At 41.4% G+C, this 18,962-nt stretch overlaps 1 pseudogene; it reads left to right on the top strand.

Moving 5' to 3' along the window:
* Nucleotides 1-8,921: 8,921 nt before the first annotated feature.
* Nucleotides 8,922-16,152, top strand: LOC144340718 (tyrosine-protein phosphatase non-receptor type 11 pseudogene; annotated as a pseudogene).
* The last annotated feature ends 2,810 nt before the right edge of the window (nt 16,153-18,962 follow it).

Below are 18,962 nucleotides of genomic sequence, written 5' to 3'. Positions count from 1 at the left end.
GATAGCACCCATCAGATGGCCAAATCATTATTTACCGGACCAGGCCTTTTCAAAACTATCAAGCAGATACTCAGGGCCTGTGAAGTGTGCCAAAGAAATAATCCCCTGCACTGCAGGCCATACATTTCAATCCCTGTAACTTTAACCTCCTTGTTAAGTTTGTCTCTTCCAGAATCAAAGCTGTAAAACTACAAATTGTTCTTCAAATGGAGCCCCAGATGTAGTCCATGACTAAGATCTACCATGGACTCCTGGATTGGCCTGCTAGCCCATGCTCCAATTTGATGACATCAAAGAAACCCCTCCCAAGGAAATCTCAACTGCATGACCCCTACTATGGCCCAATTCAGCAGGAAGCAGTTAGAGCGGTCGTCAGCCAACCTCCCCAACAGCACTTGGGTTTTCCTGTTGAGAGTGGGGACTGAGAGACAGGACTAGCTGGATTTCCTAGGCTGACTAAGAATCCCTAAGCCTAACTGGGAAGGGGATCACATCCACCTTCAAACACGGGCCTTGCAACTTAGCTCACACCTGACCAATAAGGTAGTAAAAAGAGCTCACTAAAATGCTAACTAGGCAAAAACAGGAGGTAAAGAAATAGCCAGTCATCTATCACCTGAGAGCACAGGAGGAGAGACAAGGATCGGGATATAAACCCAGGCATTAAAGCCGGCAATGGTTACCCCCTTTGGGTCCCCTCCCTTTGTATGAGAGCTCTGTTCTCACTCTATTAAATCTTACAACTGCAAAAAAAAAAAAAAAAAAAAAAAAAAAAAAAAAATTCCTAGTGCCCAGAACTGTATATTTACTATATATTTATTGCTTGAATGCATGTGTGAATGAATCTCCACTATTTCTTTAGAGGATCCTATGTGTAACATGTCATGGTGATGACTACATCCCCACTGGTCAGAATAAGAGAAGTTGGCTTAAATCCTAACATGCAGGATTGAGGATAGATAATGAAGAACCTGACATTCATTCTTCCACATAATTACATGGGTCTCAAGGAAAGGGTGCAATGACTTTCAAAAACAATTCAATATTCACAACTTTTTGATAAAAGGTGTGTTAGATAGCATTTACTTCAGGGAAGAAGAATTAATAGTCTTCCAAATACACCTGGATCACCTCACCTCAGACTAAATAGATCCCAAACCATTACATTAGCCCAAAGATTTTCTTGTTCCCCACGTCTTCATTTTTCTGTTAATTGTGATTCCATTCCCTTTTCACTAGGCTTTAAACACAGCTGTCAGACACAATCACTCTTTGCTTGAATTCATTTAGTTACCAAGACCTACTGATTTTTTAAAAAACAATCTCTGTTTTGTCACCCATTCATTCCTTTCCATTCTTAGAACCCAATTTTCTAGATCAGACCTTGTATTCTCAGTCTCTAATATTTCATGGGTAGGTCCAACTTGTCTCCTTACATACATTTCTCCCTCCAGCAGCTGTTATGAACTGAATTATGTCCCCGCCCATCCCTAGATTGATATGTTTAAGCTCTAACCCCATGTGACTGTATTAGGAGACGGGGTGTTTTTGGAGGTAATTGTGGTTCCATGAGATCATAAGGATGGGGCCCTAATTTGATAGAACTTGTGTCCTTATAGGAAGAGGATGAGGCACTACTCTTTCTCTCTGCTCATACACAGAGAAAAGGCGGCCATCTACAAGTCAGCCAGAGGGCCTCACTAGGATGAGTTTTCCAGCATCTTGATCTGAACTCCTAGCCTCCAGAACAGTGATAAATTAAATTTCTGTGGTTGTAGCCACCTGGTCTGTGGCATTTCATGTCAGTCATAACAGACTAATAAATAGGCTATCTGCCCAGTATTCTCAGAGTTACATGCATAGAACACTAAACTGACCCTATGCTTTACAAATCCCCAAGGCTGCCACTGCCCACCCCCATGACTTGTAAGTCCAAATGCTTTAGCTTGGAACCTGAGGCCACCTCCGTGTCGTCCCCATAGTTACCTGCCCAGCCTCTAAGCCTTTATATTGTTTAAGGCAAACGTTCTGATCTCATTGTCCTCAAAACCCACATGGCATTTTCTGAAGCCACAGTGAAGCATGATGCCTTTGGGGAACTGCCTGTGGTTGCCATGGCTGCAAGGTGAGTCTACACCAGAGGATGGCAGGATGTGAGAGGAGTCACGTTGCAGACATGGCTCCCTCCTCCCTCTCTTCCTTATTAACAGAGTCCTCACTGAGTTTAGAGAGGAGAAGTGCCCAGATCAGAGGCAAATAATGATGTCTAAGCTGGAGGTCAGCAAACTATTTTTATAAAGGGCCAGGTGAAGGTAAACATTTTGGGCTTTGTGGGTGATATGGTCTCTGTCACAGCTCCAACATTTTAGTGCAAAAGTAGCCATAGGAAATACATAAACAATTGTGTTTCAATAAAACTTTATTTACAAAAGCAATTGTTGGACTAGATTTGGCCTGCGGGGCATAGTTTGCCACTCCCTGATCTGCCAATCCCAGAGCACTGACATTGTTGATCTTCTGAATCAAGTGTAGAACAACTTTCAGATTTCTTGTTATATGAGAGCCAGAAAACTCCATCTTTTAAAGCTCTTTTTAAGCTCTTGCTATCCACAAGGTTCGTCTTAGACCAGCAGAATCAGCATCACCTGGGAGCTTGTTAGAAATGCGGAATCTCAGGCCCCCACCCCAACCTCCTAAATCAGAATGTGCATTTTAATAAGAAGCCCTGGTGGTTGGAAGGTTTACTAGAGCTTAAGAAGCACTGGTTGAAGCCACTGCTGATTGAATGTCCTATTACTTGCAGATGAAAGCACCCCTAACTATTGCTGACAGGAGCAAGTCATCAGTATCTTGTATGCTTTGCTAAGGACTGTGGTTTTGTCCTGAAAGACAGTAATGGGCTTTATGTAGGGAATGAAATGATCAGTTTTGGGAGGCATATAACTCATCTCTTTGATGAGATAATAAGCTCCTAAAAATCCGAGTGTACTAAAGAAATATGCCTGATATTTATCCTGTTTTCCAAGGCCAGCAAAGTAGGTAGACTCTTCACCACTGCCACACCATTGGATGGAAATGAAAAGCAGCCTCTTCTCTAAGACCTGCTCTCCTGCCCATACCTACTGCCTCAGGCCCCAGGAGGATTCTCTGTTTCTGGCATATCCATGGGGCTTAAAAGTAATTGGAAGGCTGTAACTCCAGCATTGTAATTTGGCATCTGAGACTGGAAAACTTTAATTTTAGTTACACTTAATACTGCCACCACCCAGCTTGGTTCAATTTATCTTCTGAATATATATTCACCTCTCCGATAAGACTATAGGCTACTTTGGCCTAAGCAATCATATTTTAAGATTTTTGCATCTCTTCCATAAGGCTTGCAAAGTGCTCTGCATATGACAGTCATGATAAATATAAAATTATTTCTTAAAATATAAGCCACCATTTATTGCTTTTCCAAGCTCTTTGAATAATACCTAAATGGGATAAGCATCTCGAATGTGAATATCATTCATCAGCTAAGTTAAAAATAGTAGGGTCAAAAGGATCCAAATAACATCAAATTTTTTGAAAGGCAGGTCTTTTCATATTGTTTATGGTTAGGTTCTAATACACGCCAGGAATGGTTTGAAAAAGAATTCAGTACAAGCATTTGCTCATATCAAGCCACCACATCTTCCTGTGGTTGGTTTATGAAGAGCTAAAACCCAAACAAGCACCACCTCTTACACAGTAACCCAGAGTGTTAGTACTTACATGGAGAGAGCACGTCATAAACCCTCTAGACAAAATTATCTCACTTAAACCATACAAGACCCTAGGGTTGGGTAGATTATTATCTTCGCTGATGAAGAAACCAAAGTGCAGAGTATTGATGTCAACTTAGTGAGGATCACACTGGTAGAAATTTGGTGGTGGTAAGAGGGGACAGTTGGAATTCAAACCCAGATAGTTAAGCCCTGAGTCTGTGTTCTGAACCATTAAGCAGTGTCTCCATAAACAGAGCTTTGCTATGTCAAAGGCCAAACTCTCACCACCCTATTTTCATCTGCAGGCATCATCAGCTGGGATTTTCATGTGACAAGTAATCTATGTTAAGCCTAGATATATTGAAAATAAAATGTTAGAAGCCACTTATTTTATGGTCAAGTTCAGTGAGTGACAGTTTCTATGTTTAAAGCCTTAACCCATTATGAGTTAATGGTTTGGTCTATCATGATTAACAGTGGGAAATATCTTTGAAATCAGATTAGAATGTTTTAGTTTTTGTTTTGGCTGTTAATTATCATAGAAAGTTTTTCTCTGTCATTTCAGAGTCTACAGTAAAGACTATTAAAGGAGTACCTGTAATTATGATCTTATTGATCTATTTAAATTAGAGTTTATTACAAAGCCTATGACCATATCCAAACAATTAAATTAAAGCATGGAACAGTATTTCAATGACTTTAGGGAGCATAGACAGCCAGGTGGGATTATTGAAACCTGAAAGTGGATAGTTTTGTCTCCAGGTGATTCTGATCATTTGTCCTGACTCATTTAAGAATTTCAACTCTTATTTTCCCCTGGATTCCAATATTGACTCTACCATTTTCTAAATCAATATGATCTTCAAAAATCACAGATCATCTCTAACAAAGGCTCTTTATTCTCCAAGATGTAATAACTATGACTTTGTGTTGAGTAACTTGACACCAAAGGATTACCTTTTCTATGCCTTGAAATTTTGTATTAAATAATTGTTCCTAGAGATTTTTTCCAATTTCTAAAGCCAAGAGGCATTAATTATTTTAAATGGCAGTGAATTCACCAAGGTAAGTTTGTAGAGAAAAACTAGTGGCCCTACTTTAAGTTGTTGCTATAGAAATTTCAGTTTTTAATAAAAGGATATATACTGTCTTCCACAAGTCAGTCTGTTACCACTAATTATTGTGTATGAGCCCTTTTTATACGGGAATGCATTTCTTTTGATTGTGTGTGCATATACTGATTGGTTGTACAAAGCCTTTCACTCCTGACATCCCTTTTGGCTTTCTTTCCTTTATTTTTTCTCTTGTCACAAGTCCGTTCATCCAGAAACTCTTTTATCCATCCATTCAATTGCTCAAGCAAGGAACCCAGGAATATCCTCCTCTAAATGCAATCAATAACCAAATCTTGCAGATCAGATTTCCAAAATAGAGCTCAAATCTAATTCAATGTATCTTTACCACTCTTCCCCCAGTTCAAGCCATGATAATTTCTCTCTCTACGTGAATGTCCACCCCTGGAGACAGACACAGGGTGTTACTGCTTGGACCACTGCAGCATCCTCTTAATTAAACTCCTCCATCCACTTATGCACCATCATCCATTCTCCACCCAAAAGTCAAAGTGGAATATGTAACTCCATTTTTTAAGTCCCCCAAGGCTTCCTGTTGACCTTAGAATAAAATGCACGTAGGGAGGGTCTGACTGTTCTCTAGCCTCACCGAGGCCTCTCACTGCATCTCAGCTGTACTGACTGACCATTTTGTAGTCTTCTCCTCTACCTTCAATTCTGCCAAGACATCCACCTACCCATCATGGGCTTGACATGTCCTATAGGTCATAATTCCAATTTGTTTTTGGTAGACCTTTCTAAATTTATATGCTAAATTCAGTTCCTATGCTCTTCATCCCAGTTCACAGAGTCCTTCCTCATACAGAACCTTTGTGTTTGTGTGTTTATATATTTATCTCTTGTGTTTATATATAATCTCTTTCTCAATAGATTATAACCTCCATGAAGGCAAGGACAATCACTTTTTGGTTGATCGCTTAGCATTGGATCAGGCACACGGTAAGCCCTCAATTATTATTTGTAGAATTAGTAAGTCAATATAATCTGTAACACATGGAATCTCATGAAATACAAAGTGAAGGTCCCTTTGGAAAACAAAAGTAACAATTCTCAAAGATAAATGTCATAATTCAGAGGCAAGGTTTTGGGGATCAACTACACGTTAATACAGGATTTCTTTCTGTGAAACGAACCAATAGAAATGGAAACATAACATGTTTGAGAAGCTATGTGGCAAAATTACTCTGAAAAAAGTCAATATAAACATCATTGTCTACCATAAACAACAAGCACAAGACAAAGTGGTTTTTCCCAATTGGCTTGTTCCAGCAATATAATATAGGTGCAACTCATCCAATAATCCAGCTTCTTTCAGGCTCCCTGTTGAACAGAAGCAAGTCTGAGATAGCTCCTTTCCCAGAGCTAGGACATGCGATTTTTCCAGAATCGGAAAATTGCCCTACATATCGAGGGGAGGGGCTCTTACAAATATAGTCATTAGAATCAGGACACTGGACATGTTTCACCCGGGTTACAAGTGTCTATAGCAAAGCAGTTTGACACTTTTCCAAAACGAAGGCTCAAGGTTGAAGTTAATTTTACCTTATTTGCTTACATATATACAAGTTAGTGGCTAAAAAGCAGAATGTCAACATCCTATATATCAGTTTGATCCTTTACAACCAGCCCAATAAACCTTCCATAGCCTTTGTCAATAATGTTATTTTCAATACAAAGCACATTGTATTTTTATACATATAATCTAATCTGTCCTTTAAGGCAGGCATTATTATGCCTATTTTACTGCTTTAGTGGTTGATACCCTAGTGTCTCTCAGCTCCAGACTAAGCTGTTTATACTCAATTTTCTGATGCTGGGCTGGACTCTGACATCCCTGTTATCTCCATGTCGGCTGCCTGTTGGGTTCTGCCCCAAAGGATGCTGAGGAGAGAGTGGAAGGCAGAAGGAGGGAGAAGGGATTTCATCCTCTCTATTTGCTTCCTGTGCATGGCAGTGCCAGGGGCTCTTCACCAGGCAGAAGCCTTTGCCCATTCCACCTTCCAGCTTCTTTCTACTGTCCCTGCACCAGCCTCGTTGCATCACTCTGGTGCATTGTCCACAGCATCTGGGCAATGCCTCCTCCTCAACAGAGGGGCAATGCAGACCTCGTCTTTGTGCATGTTTATTGGCATAATAATAAACACACAGTGAAAACATTGTATTCCCACATCTAGCAGTAATTGGGTTAGCTACCCACTGAATACATATTGAAAAGTTGCTGCAATATGACCCTATCTTCACATGAATAAGACAACTTTACAGAATTATAAAGTGACATTTCAAACCTCTGAATTTTCCCTACACTATTTATTGTTCAGTTCTATCCATGCTCCTTTCTGTCTGGAATACCTGCCCTTCTCCCAGACCTGGTCCAGACCCCTCAAGACCAAGCTGCATGTTTTCCTCTGTGAAACCTTTGAGCCCTACGGCTGGCAGAATTAACTGCTCCATCTACTCAACTCCTATTACTCCCTGGATACTCTTCTCAGGGACTTGAGAGACAGAAAACACACACATGAGCTTGGAAATGGCTTGACTTGGATTGATTCTTGGCTTGAATAATTCATTTCCTATGTGAGTATGGATAAGTTATTTACGTTTCAGTTCCTTCTTCTGTAAAATGATACTAACTTCTCCCATATTTCTCCCTCCTGCATTTGTGGCATCTCCATCTTTCCAGCTGCTAAAGCCCAAATCCTGGGATTCATCATTGACTCCTCTCTTTGTTTCCCCCTACATCCAATCCAATAGCAAATCCCATTGGCTTCACTTTCAGAACATATCCAGAGTCTCATCACTTCTTACCATGTTTACTGCTACCATTTTGATCTGAGTCACAGTCATCTTTGTCTGGATCATTGCTGTAGTCTCATAATTGACCTCCACAATCTTTCTCTATTCCCTTCTGATATACAGCAGCCAGACTGATCACATAAAAATATAAATTTGACCACTTTCCTGTCCAGTGGAAAACCATCTTAGAGTAAAAGCCAAAGTTACTCCAATGACCTATAGGGCCTGTAGGGACAGGTCCTGTGTGACTTCAAACTTAGTTCCTGCCACCCTGCTCACTCCACTTGGCCACACTGGCCTCCTTCCTGTTGCTGGAGCTGCTCAGGTAAACTCATGGCTGAGAACCTCTGCATTTGTGGTTCCCTATGTCTGGAATGATCTTCCTCAAGATAGCCACATATCTTTCTTCCACACCTCCTTAACATCTTTGCTGAAATGGAACCTTCTCAATCAGACCTTCCCTGAGCATTGTATTTAAAATGGAAACCCATCTATCTCCTTTCCATGCTTTATTTTGGATGCTGTAATACTTTTTCATTTTTAAATCACTGCCATGTGGGAAATTATTTCATTGCAATCAATGGCAGCCTCTGAGTCCACAACTAGGCAAACTCTCCCAGAAGGGATCACAGATCAAATGAAAGTGATGGAATCATATGGTTTATTAAATTGACTCAAAATTCATGCTGGAGAAGTGGGGGTGAGTTAACATGCCTCACATGGCACACAAATGGGTAAAAACTCTAACCAGGAAGATGTTCAGATGTCTGTTTCTTTCTGTACCACACCAGCCTTTCCTGGCAGTCACTAGGACCAGCACTCAGCTTACTTTTTTTTTTTTTTTTTTTTTTGAGACGGACTCTTACTCTGTCCCAGTGCGATCTCAGCTCACTGCAAACTCCTCCTCCCAGGTTCAAGTGATTCTCCTGCCTCAGCCTCCCAAGTACCTGGGATTACAGGTGCCCACCACCATGCCCAGCTAATTTTTGTATTTTTAGTAGAGACAGGGTTTCACCATGTTGGCCAGGCTGGTCTCGAGCTCCTGACCTCAGGTGATCTGCCCACCTCGGCCTCCCAAAGTGCTGGGATTACAGGCATGAGCCACAGTGCCCGACTCAGCATTAAACTTTTGACCATGGAGTCTCAGCAGATGGAAACAGTATGAGGTTCCAGCACATGGGTGTGGCTGGTGCTTGCCAATTAACCTGCTGAGCAGCCAAGATTCTATTTGGTTTTGGGGGGCAAAGGTCACTCAAGGTCAGAATAAATTTCACAAATGCGTAGCCAAATAAAGAACTCATGAATATCGAGTGTCTCACATATATTACAGTGTTATGAATCCCAGGTATCCTGGCGCTGCCCTTCCTTCCTGTCCCTGTGTGTGTATGGATGCTCCACTTGATCTTTCTAACCTGTTTCTCATGCTGCTAACTGATTTTCCTATACTTAAACATGAGTTTCACTTATTTCAGTTGCTTTCTTATTTAGCAGAATTTAATATTCTCAAACAATATTACCAATGCATGTTATGGCCTTCTGCCATCTCACATTTTTTACTTACTTTGTTTATTATCTACCTAACGAAAAGTGCCAAGAACACAAGAATTTTCATTTCTTTTCTTCCCCAATGTACCTAGATGTGTATTTAAAAATATAATTATTGAAAAAAATGAAAGAAATTCTGAAAACCATGAGGCTTAAATCAAATAACAATTGAATTGTACTAGAACAGGAGAGAAAATGACTTGGAGCAGGATGAGAAGATGAAATTGAAAGCCCATGCTACGATCCCCGCCCTGCTGATGCCAATCTCTTCCCAGGCCCATGGGTGTGGGAGTGCTTAGATGCTCATCCTGAAACTCTGGAGATCACCCATTCTTCTGGAATTGCTCACATTTTCTTTCTGTGCTCTCCAAATAGCTGTTCTTTGGCCCACTTGACTCACAGTCAAACTAGTTTCAATCTTGTACCCTTGAAATATTTGTTTAATGAATGAATATCCTGTTACAGGTTGCCCAGGGACTTCAGAGCCCTGATGAGAATTGATACTTAAATGACATCAGGTAGTTACCCCAGTGAGTTTGTGCTTTGTTCAATCTGCAGGGCTTCATTCAACCTGAAGTTGCCCTCTGGAGGGCCCTGGGCATATTCAGGCCTAAGGCTTCACATTAGTCTGCTCAGGCTGCTGTAACAAAAGATCGAAGCCTGGGTGACTTAAACAACAGAAATCTATTTCTCACAGTTCTGGAGGCTGGGAACTCAAAAATCAAGGTGCTGGCTAATTTGGTTCCCTGGTGAGGGCTGTCTTTCTGGCTTATACACATTTGTCGTCTTGCAATGTGGTCACATGCCTTTCCTTGGTGCATGTTCACAGAGAGAGAGAGATCTCTTCCTTCTCTAATAAGGTCATAAGGCCACCAGTCATACAGGATTAGGGCCCCACCCTTATGTCCTCATTTAACCTTAACTACCTCCTAAAGACCTGTCTCCAAATATAGTCACGTTGGGAGCTAGGACTTCAATATATGAATTTTGAAGGGATAAAATTCAGTCCATAGAAGACCTAATTTCTTCTGCCCAGCACGATGTCATTTTCCTTTTTTAATGTTATTATTAACTTTTAAAAGATGTATACATCTCCTATAAAATCCACGTTTTAGTCATTTGTTATTTCTGGCTTGCTTCACTCATTGATTCTACCTACCCAACCCGTTTAGACATTGAAGTTTTTATCCCATGCCCATTGATTTAATCAGGGACTATATTTTCCAAACTGAAACGCAGGACATATGACATCATCAGTACGATTTTGCTTATGGAAGGGCAGAACAAAAAGCCAGAAATTGGGATTGTCTTGGAATAGTATGGATATGCAGAAAACGGTGATAAATAACCAAATTCTCCATATTTGTATGTCAGTGATTGGGAAGAGTATTAATGCAGCTTGATGCTTGGTGCCACTCAAACCCACCAAAAATTATATTTGCCCAATTAGATGTTTTGATGGTGAGGAGCTTATTGGTGTTGGGCTGTGGAAGATACAAAGGTTGAAGACAGATGCTGTTCTCCATGGCAGAGCTTTGCAAGTTTTCTTTGGCCCATGATGTAGAGCAAGAACTTTTACCTTACAACCCTGCAGACTGTGATCATTCTGATCTATTCAGTTCTATTCCGTTCTATTCTATTCTATTCTATTCTATTCTATTCTATTCTATTCTATTCTATTCTATTCTATTCTTTCTACAGTGGGTGTAGAAACATAATTGGTTTCCAAAACATGAATCTATTGCTATGTGCATTGGAAGAAAAACAGCTCTTGTGGGCTGGGTCCAATAGGTTTTGGTTTCCTTTCTGTTAAAAAATATTTTGATTAGCATAAAGGTCTTTTTGTTTGTTTATTTTTGTGTTTTAATACATGTAGGTACTAGACTAGTGTCTAGAAATAGTTTCATTCTCTTGGAAATTTATCTGCTAAAACTCTTCTATTCACAGATCAGAGGTTTTTGGAACTTGAAGGAACTGCAGGGGTCAAGTCAGAATACATCGCTTAGGAGTCTTTATGTTGACACTCCGGTATTTGGAAGCAGTGATCTTAAAAATGCAATTCACAAAAATTGTTTTCTTTGGTTTTTGACTCTTCTGAACAGAACTCATCTTCAACTTAGTTTGCTAATTGCCTGTGTGCCATGATCTTGTTCTCCCTTGCAGAGCTCACAGGATGGGTTTTTGTTTTGTTTTGTTTTGTTTTTAGTTTCCTTGCTGTTTTTCCAGGTCACAGTACCACAGTGGATTGGTGATTGCGGTTTGAGGTTACCTAGAGAAGTGTGTGTCGGGGGGTAACCCAAAGATTTTCTTGCACACCTCAAATTGTTCTCTGATGACACCAAGAGCGTCAAAGGGACTGAGGCCGAGTTTGTCAGTGAATGTTCGCCAGGAAAAGCAGGGGTGAAGCTGCTTATGGGCGAAGATGAATCCCGTGCTGCCATCTATTGGTAATGTCATAAAACAGCAATTTTTAATACCACCTGATTTTTAAAAAATTTATTCTGGGGGAACTATAGTTCACTTTCACCTATTCTCCAAATTCGTATTTCCCAAGAAGTCTTGATTTCAAGTGAAGGAATCTGTGGATGGGAATGATCCATCTTTAACCCTAATGAAGTTTGTCTGTAAAGTGAACCAAGGGGACAGGGGAATTCCCACACCGTCTCATTACTGCCCAAGCCAACACACTTCCCTTTGAGGATGGTTTGAGGGAAGGAGAGACTGTCTGCTTGTCAGAGGGATTTCAAAGAACACACTGTTCTCATCCTTCAGATCTTGCCGATTGCTTCATGGGCTGCCCGAGATTACCATATGTTTTGTGCAAAGGGTGGCTTCAAAACAAAACGGAATAGACCCTCTCTGTTTTGAAGCCTGTTGATTCTAAATGCTACACCATTGCAAATAGTTCTCTGGGTTTATTTATTAGTAAAGGAAGTCAGACATCAAAGACCAACCACTTCCATTTTAAAAAGATCCCTGTTCATTAAAAATAAAAATAAAGGAGGCTGGAGTGCAGTGGCGTGATCATGACTCATTGCAGCCTTGACTTCGGGGGCTCAAGTGATCCTCCCGCCGCAGCCTCCACTCCTGGTTAGTTTTTTGTATTTTTTGTAGAAATGAAGTCTCGCTTTTTTGCCCAGGCTGGCCTCTAACTCCAGAATTCAAGCGATCCTCCTGCTGCAGGCTCCCAAAGTGTTGGGATTATGGGCATGCGCCACTGCACCCAGTCTACTATCTTTATCTTATAGAAAGAAAAGAATGGAGGAAACTGAGGCTTGGAGACAATGGTTTCACCCAAATATCAGTGGTGTGGAGGCAGAAAAACTTATTGTTAACAAGAGGAGTTGATGGCAGTATTTTGGCAAGTCCTAGTAAAAGTAACCCTGGAGACTTCACATGTTCCGTTAGAAGAAATGGAGCTGTCACCCACATCAAGATTCAGAACACTGTGATTACTAGGACCCGTACAGAGGGAAGAAGTTTGCAACTTTGGCTGAGTTGGTCCAGTATTACATGGAACATCACAGGCAATTAAAAGAGAAGAATGGAGATATTATTGAGCTTAAATATCCTCTGAACTATGCAGATCCTACCTCTGAAAGATGGTTTCCCGGACACCTGTTTAGGAAAGAAGCAGAGAAATTATTAACTGAAAAAGGAAAACATGGTAGCTTTCTTATACGAGAGAGCCAGAGCCACCCTGGAGATTTTGTTCTCTCTGTGCGCACCGGTGATGACAAAAGGGAGAGCGACGGCGGCAAGTCTAAAGTGACCCACGTCACGATTCGCTGTCAGGAACTGAAATACGACATTGGTGGAGGAGAACGGTTTGATTCTTTGACGGATCTTGTGAAACGTTACAAGAAGAATCCTATGCTGGAAACACTGGGTACAGTCCTATGACTCAAGCAGCCCCTTAACATGACTTGTATAAATGTTGCTGAAACAGAAAGCAGAGTTTGAGAACTAAGCACATTAGCTGAGACCACAGATAAAGTCCAACAAGGCTTTTGGGAAGAATTTGAGACCCTACAACAACAGGAGTGCAAACTTCTCTACAGCCGAAAAGAGGGTCAAAGGCAAGAAAACAAAAATTAAATTGGTATAAAAACATCCTGCCCTTTGATCATGCCAGGGTTGTTCTACGTGATGGTGATCCCAGTGAGCCTATTTCAGGTTACATCAATGCAAATATCATCGTGCCTGAATTTGAAACCAAGTGCAAAAATTCAAAGCCCAGAAAGAGTTGCATTGCCACACAAGGTTGCCTGCAAAACACGGTGAACGACTTTTGCTGGATTTCCAAGCAAACTCCCAAGTGATTGTCATGACAATGAAAGAAATGGAGAGAAGAAAGAGTAAATGTGTCAAATACCTGTCTGATGAGTATACTCTACAAGAATATGGGGTCATGCGTGTTAGGAACGTCAAAGAAAGCACCGCTCATGACTATATGCTAAAAGAACTTAAATTTTCGAAGGTTGGACAAGCTCTACTCCAGGGGAATATGGAGAGAATGGTGTGGCAATACTGGTTTTGGACTTGGCCGGACCACAGAGTGCTCAGCGACCCCGGGGGCATGCTGGACTTCCTGGAGGAGGTGCACCATAAGCAGGAGAGCATCATGGATGCAGGCCCGGTTGTGGTCCACTGCAGTGCTGGAACGGGCCATACAGGGACGTTCACTGTGATTAATAGTCTTATTGAAATCACCAGAGAGAAAGGTGTTGACTAGCAACATTGACATTTCCAAAACCATCCACATGGTACAGTCTCAGAGGCCAGGGATGGCCCAGACAGAAGCACAGTACCCATTTATCTATATGGCAGTGCAGCATTATATTGAAACACGACAGCACAGGATTGAAGAAGAGCAGAAAAGCAAGAGGAAAGGGCACGAATATACAAATATTAAGTATTCTCTAGTGGACCACAGACAAGTGGAGCTCAGAGCCCCCTCCCGCCTTGCACTCCAGCGCCACCCTGTGCAGAAATGAGAGAAGACAATGTTGGAGTCTATGAAAACATGGGCCTGATGCAACAGAAAAATTTCACATGAGAAAACCTGCCAAAACTTCAGCACAGAAATAGATGTGGACTTTCACCCTCTCCCTAAAAAGATCAAGAACAGACACAAGAAAGTTTATATGAAGACAGAATTTGAATTTGGAAGGCTTGCATTTTGGTTGACTACCTTTTGATAAGCAAAATTTGAAACCATTTAAATACCACTGTATTTTAACTCAACAAATACCTGCTTCCCAATTACTCATTTCCTCAGAAAAGAAGAAATCATCTCTACAATGCAGACAACGTTACATTTTATAGAATTTTGCTTTAAATTGAGGAAGTAGTTAAATGGTGCACTATATCTTGCAGCTTATGGGAGTTCAAATTCTAGTTATAGGCTTTTTTTTTCTTTTTATAACCCTAACCAGTTTAATTTTTTTTTCTCATCGTGGGAGATGATAAGAAGAAATGGTTTGGGAAAATTAAGTAACAACATCCTAGAAGAGTGAGAACAATCTCATTTACCATCATGTATCCAGTCATGGATAATTCATTTTGACGGCTTCTATTTTTGGTTAAATGAGAATTAAGCCAGTGCTTCAGACTGTCAGAAGCTGACTGGTTTACCTTTGCATTGGCATTAAAGAGTCGTAGAAAAAAAAATCATGGATATTTATGAATTAAGATAAAAGGTATGGGTTTTTTTATTTTTTCAGCCGATGACAAATTACAGTTCAGCTGTTGACTGAGAAGGTTGTGGTAGGAAAACACTTGCCATATTTTCTTTGTATTTGAGTAATTGTCTTGTACTTAGGAAAAAGTCATCTATGAATGACCAGTGATTTGGGTTGTCAAATGTTCCTGACAAGCTTACCCCAAAACTTTAGTGGCTTAAAACAACCCCACCCCCAACTGTTCTTCGACCTGAGCTGGGCTCAGCTGGGCTGTTCTTCTGCCAGCCTGCAGGTGGCCACTTATGTGGTCAGCAGGTCGGCAGAGAGACTGGGGTGGCTGGGCTTCTCTCTCTGCCTGAAGTCCTGAGTCTCTCCTTCTCTGTGTAGTCTCTTTCAGTGGCCTGGCTGGCAGGGTAGCTAGACCTCTCACATGCCAAGAGCTCTCAAGCAGAAGTGGCCGGGCCTTCTGAAGACTTAAGTCCAGAATTGTCACAGCATCCCTTCTACTGCCCTTATTGATGATGATGATGATGATGATTTTTTTTCTAACCAGAAGAGAGCTGGATTATGTCCTGTACTTACTAAACAAGTCACAAGCCCAGCTCAGACTCAAGAAAAGGGTGTGAAGTGGAGGTGCAGTTAATTGGGGGGCCACTAGTCTAACAGATGGTCACAACCAATGCCATGGAAAACCAAGGATTTTAGCAAAAGTAGAAGTTGCTAGTGACCTTGGGAAGCTGAAGCTGATTACAGTAGCTGGGACAAGCTGAAAGTCAGACTGAGAAATAAAGGGAGGGCCTTCAAGAAGCTTCCCAAACAATTTCTGCCAGCCCTGAGCTTGTTTTTGGAACCAGCACTTGGGGAAACTGATCTTGTGAGGATGGATGTGTTTAGGAACACAGGGCTTTTGAGAGCAGCACCATCCCACTGGGGCACCCCCAGACTTGGGAAATGTGGTGCTTTCTTAATGTCACTGGTTTTTAGTTTGGCCACAGTGAGAAGGAACAGCCCTAAGAGGCCTCCAGCCAGGTTGAATGAGCTTATTTTTGTTTTAGCCAACCGGTAAGATTTGCTAATGTTCTACCTTAAGTGCCTTCTCCAAAGACATCTCTCTTTGCCTCATATGTGGAATCATCACTCAGCGTGGATATTTCAATGAAAAGATCATTGGTTGACTTTTGTAACGTTAATAAAATACTATGGTATCTTTGCCGTGAAAAAATAAAAATAAAAATGAATAAAAATGAAGACATGCTTCAATCAAATTAATGAAATTCTATATTTAAAATGTCTAGGCTGGTCAAAGTGGTTCAAGCCTGTAATCCCAACACTTTGGGAGGCCAAGGTGGGAGAATCACTTGAGCCCAGGAGTTTGAGACATGGGCAAAAAGTAAAACCTCCCCTCTACAAAAATCAAAAACTTGGCTGGGTGTGGTGGTGCACACTTTTAGTCCCAGCTACTCAGGAGGTTGAAGCAGGAGGATGGCTATAGCCTAGGAGGTCAAGGCTCCAGTGAGCTGTGATCACACTACTGCACTCCAGACTGGACAATAGAGCAAGACTTTGGTTCAAAAAAAAGAAAAAAAAAAGCTTATACTGAAAAAAATGATTATTTTTATGAACGAGTGCAATGCAATCTAATTGTGTTCACTATTGTACAATTGTAAGATTTATTTGAAATATTAATACCAAAATCTATGTAGCAATGGAATGAATAGCCATGTTTTTTTATATCTATCTATCTATCATCTATCTATCTATTATCTATCCATCTGTCATCTATCTATCTATGTGTCTATCTATCTATCTATTTATCTATCTATCTATCTATCTATCTATCTATCTATCTATCTATCTATGCTGTGTATATGTATATGCCAAGCATTCTACTGGATGCTCAAATATGTCAGTGAACAAAGCAGGCTAAAATCTCTGCCCCTAAGATCATACAATTCTAATAGGGGGGAGATAAACAATGAATAAATGAATTAAGTCAGTTATATAGAGAGGATGGGAAATAGTAATAAGTGTTATGGAAAAAACAGACTGCAGGGAGTGGCAGTGGGGAATGTGTGCAGAGGGGTAGATTGTAATTTTGACTTAGATAGTCAGCGTGCACTTCATGGTGAAGTTGGCATCTGAGTAGAGACTTGCATTTCATGAAGGAGGGAGCCATGTGGCCATGGGGAGGAGGAGCACTCCAGGCGAGGGGAGCAAGCAGCCCATGCAATGGGCCTGAAGAAGGAGTGTGTCTGGAATAATAGAGGAGTCCAGTGTGCTGGAGGCAAGGAGGTAAGTGGGGCCTAGAACATAATTCAGGGAAGGTGGATTGTGAATTTCCTTATGGGTTTCAGCGAGGACTTTGGCTTTTACTCTTGGGTGCAATGGGGAATCACTGGAAGGTTTTGAACAAACAAGCAGTGTGATCTGACATTCATTTTAAAAGAATTATGCTAGCTGCTATTTTCAGAATAGACTGTAGGGAGCAAGAATTATGCCAGCTGCTATTTTCAGAATAGACTGTGGAGAAAGGACAGGAGCCAGGAGATCAGTTAGGAGATGACTGCTGAACACAGCCAGAGGAGGGGTGCTGGTGGCTTGCACTGAGGGCATAGTGGAGTTGATGAGAAATGGCCAGATTCTGCATATAATCTTAACACAGAACCAGCAAAATTTAAGTAGAGATTCATTCATTGTAAGATGTGAGAAACAGCAGAGTCAAGGATGACCAAAGACTGTTGGCCTGAGTACTGGAAAACTTAGTTGGCCTCCACTGAGATTGAAAAGACAGAATATGGGGTTGTTTCGGGGGGACTTAGCAACCTCTCTCAGTCTTGTCAGAGGGTCACTGCACCTGAACCTACAACCTCACTTGGATACACAATCAAGAGTGTAAATTCACAGTCATTGCCAGTAAATTCCCCTTAGTTAAAAGGCCTTCCTGGCCCCATTTTCACAGAAAGGCTGCCCCGTTCCCCATTGGCTAACAGACGCCCTATGATAATCCCTCCTAGTAAGTATGCCTTCGGAGCATGCATTTCAGCTAGAATACTTGTGTGATGATTTGCTCACTCCTGAAAGACTCTAAGTGCCAGACATGAAAGGACTGTGTCTGTTTCTGCTTCCAATTTTTTTCTCACCTGCTGGATAGGCCTGGCAAGTGATAGGTATTCAAGAAATATTGATTAAGGAAATAATGAATCTTAGTAAGACTTTAGGGACCAAACAGTTCCTTCAGGAGCCCATAATTTTAAACTGTGGGATTCCCTTGGGACTACCTAATTACCCTGGGATTATTTAGTAACTCAGAGCACTTAAGGTCAGGAATGTTTGTGTGCTAAGCCCCGGCAGTGGTGTGGCACTGTTCTAACAGGGCAGCTGCTCTGAGCTGGGGAATGTGCAGGAGTTAGGTTTGCACCCCTTGAGGGAGCAGATCCACTTTGCTCACCTTGTTTTGCTCTGGGTCTGATGACTTGGCCCTCACGTCACTTGCTCTCATTCCTTCTCATTCAGCGTGGTCTCAGCCATCTTCACACCAGCAGTTTCCATGGTAAATGCACTGATGAGGGAGGGCAGTAGCTCCCTCTGCTTCTCATCCCCACTCCCTTCTTCTGCTCTCAGGACAACAGGCCCTGCCTGGATGCTAGATCTTCTGTACTTCTTAGGACTGATTCTAGAGACTCAGTAAAGGATGGGAGGTGTCCAGATTTTAGTAAGGAATGTACCTCCTCACTCTCCTCTTCTCTGCCTCGAAGATATCCCTTTCCTTGTTTATCACACCGATGTCAAATGTTCTCTTGCTCTTAGTCTCATGATCACTCTCAAGTTTACTCCAATGCAGGATTTTTCAACTTCAATACCACTGACATTTTGGGCTGGATAATTCTTCATTGTGGGGGCTGCCCTGTGTATATAGGGTGATTGTGTTCTCTGGGATGTTTAGCAGCACCTCTGGCTTCTACTCTCTAGATGTCAATAGCACTCCTTCACAGATGTGACAATCAAACATGTTTCCAGACATGACTAAATGTCTCTGGGAGCCAGTTGCAGCATTGGTC

Source organism: Macaca mulatta, chromosome 4 (assembly GCF_049350105.2).
Source record: "Macaca mulatta isolate MMU2019108-1 chromosome 4, T2T-MMU8v2.0, whole genome shotgun sequence".
NCBI classification, from domain to species: domain Eukaryota; kingdom Metazoa; phylum Chordata; class Mammalia; order Primates; family Cercopithecidae; genus Macaca; species Macaca mulatta.
This window is presented reverse-complemented; position numbering and strand designations above follow the sequence as displayed.